Here is a 2725-nt window from a genome sequence, read left to right as displayed (position 1 = left end):
CAACGACTAATTAAACAATCATACACCAACAACACATTCATACAATCATACACCAACAACATACACACACACAAACTTAATAAGGAAATATGTCCAGTCAGACAATTGAACTTTTATCTGGTATACACAAACAAAGTCTGTATGGAAAGAAACATAGACAGGAAAGACCACATATGGCTAGATGAACACTTCAAGATCATGACTTTACAAAGATGAGACAACTTTTTAGGAGTGCATTTTCAGAGCCGACCCAAATGCAACGAAACAGTCTACTAATTTCCACTCAATAAGGGGTCAAGCTTCATCAAGACTGCTATATCAGGGTATATCTATGCAAGAAATTATGTCCAGAATGAATTGGAGAAGCGACTCAGTCTTCAGCTCGTACTATGCTCTCCTCGGCTTGCAGGGGGCTTTTGATGCAGTAGTCGCTGGACTTCATCTTCAAGCCCCCTGAAGCATCTGTCTAGCTACCAGTGGCGAGTCCGGAAGGTTGAAGCCTCCCTCTCCCAGAACAGTAAGTTTACTTGTGAACGGAGGTTCTGGAGTGGAGGCGAGACCTTCGGACTCAAAAGTCTGGGTCACCCTCCAACCCTACCCCGTGAGCCGAGGAGACCACGTACCAGGAGGTAATATATACAAGAATATATACATACAATCACTACTTTTCCACAGAAAACAAACTAACTGCAGAATTTTCAATGTATATATCAACGAGAAAACAGCACAAGAAGATTGACCTTACTAGTAAAAAGACCTTTTTGATCAACAAATTTGCACCTTCACAGTAATTCCTTCATATCTTGAACAGCCTAAGGTAAGCTCAACCACTTCTGCGTTATTTTTGTTCTATTACAACTTCAAAAATGTGACCACTGTGCCGAGTCAACCCGCTCGTCTCCGATAGCTCCGCCCAGGGGGCGTGGTTTGGGGCTCATGCCGCCTCTTGGGGGGTTCGGGGAGGGTTGTGTTAGCTACCAGTGGCGAGTCCAGAAGGTCTCGCCTCCCACTCCAGAACCTCCGTTCACAAGTAAACTTACTGATGTGCTAATGGAGATCACATCTCTTTGCCACAGATAACCTCTGTTGTTACGGATGATCTCTGGTAATCTGCGAAGGAACGTGTTTTCTTCAGTGTCGTGCTGATTTTCCTCAATAATATACTCTAGGTAAGTGATATAAAAGTGAAGTACTTATATAAATTATATGTACCTAGTATTTGATATAAGCTATATTGAATCTTCAGTCACTTAATTAGACAAATGCATTGGTCAAAACCCAGTCTGTGAGTTATATATTCATGATGCACTGACTGACATTTTTGGCAGATTTCAGCTTGCTACTTGAGCCTTTGTTTTAAATGTTAACTTACCACAAAGTACAAATACAGTAATCTGATTTAAAATGACACCAGAATGAGTGTCAAATTTTGATTAGTAATTTCTCAGACTGTGTGAAGTATAATATTGCCTTTCACAGATGTAGCTCTTGGGTAGATGGGGCCTGCCAAGACTTAGTAACTGACAGAGTTAATTGGAGCCAGGGTCTGCTGAAACCTAGACTTCTTCATCTGAAGTCTTGCATAAACTTTTCCTTTGGCATCACTTTATACCAACAGAGAGTCCTTATTTGTTCCTACACAATGTACAGACCCTTGGTCTTTATATAGGAATTACCTGTTGCACAGCTGGAACCGGCTGTTAAACTTTTAACAATGTGGTTTGGTAGTTAACTACCCGAACGACCAGGTAGTCTCATCCGCCCAGTCGGTAGAACATCACTTTATCTTCGGCTGTGCTATGGTGAGTTTGTGCTGCTCTGCTGCCCTCATCCCTGCTGCCGCTGTGTTTACTACCGTGAATACTACTGTGAACATCGCTTCCTTTCCAAGTGGGATTGTGCCATTTTGTGTTTTTCCTTGTGTGTCTGTGTTTGTGTGTTTGCTATGGATAAGCAAACCCATAAATCATCTGAGTGGTCCAAGCAGAAGATCGTGCCAATGAGAAAATTCCCTGGTACCACTGAGATGGATTGCAGCCATTACTGCTCAGCCCTTGATGTTAACCCTCATACCCTTCGCACATTGTGCAGGGGGTATGATTCTAATCCTGATTGTGTGTGTGAGGAGTGCCATGACCGGACTCCAGAGCAATGGTCGAAGTATCCGCTGAGGAGGAAGTATCAGAAGAAGCTCCCCAAGTCATCATCTGAGGGTAACACGCCCTCGATGACTCCCTTGGTGGCTAATCCTTCAGATACTTTCCTCCCACCAGCAGAACTTCCCCACATTGCTACTTCTTCGGGAGAAGTCTCCTCTTCGTCATCTTAGCTCGCTTCGTCAGGCGAAGATCATCGCTGGGGGACTGGAAGAAAGGACAATCTCCTTTTGGTGGCCTCCGTTCACTTGTGGGGGAGGAATCCCCCTCAGTGCGAATGGAGACTACCCCCCAACCTGATTTTGTTTCCAAAAGTGGAGGAGGAACTCCAGGAGACCTGGCAGTCCCTTGGCCTCCAAGGAGTTCCCTCAATGAGGGGCATTCTGAGTCACCTGCGAGCTGCTCATGCCCCTGCACTCCCTCCAGTGACTCACTCTGCCACGACAGTCACCACTTCAACTGTCCCTGTGATCACGAATTATCTGATGCCCCTAGGTACAGTTGGACACAGGTTTCCCTGGTACACCTTCATGAGAGAGTTAAAAAAATGATATGGTAACAGTGTTTAC

Source organism: Macrobrachium rosenbergii, unplaced genomic scaffold (assembly GCF_040412425.1).
Source record: "Macrobrachium rosenbergii isolate ZJJX-2024 unplaced genomic scaffold, ASM4041242v1 171, whole genome shotgun sequence".
NCBI classification, from domain to species: Eukaryota; Metazoa; Arthropoda; class Malacostraca; order Decapoda; family Palaemonidae; genus Macrobrachium; species Macrobrachium rosenbergii.
Note: the sequence above shows the minus strand (reverse complement) of the source record.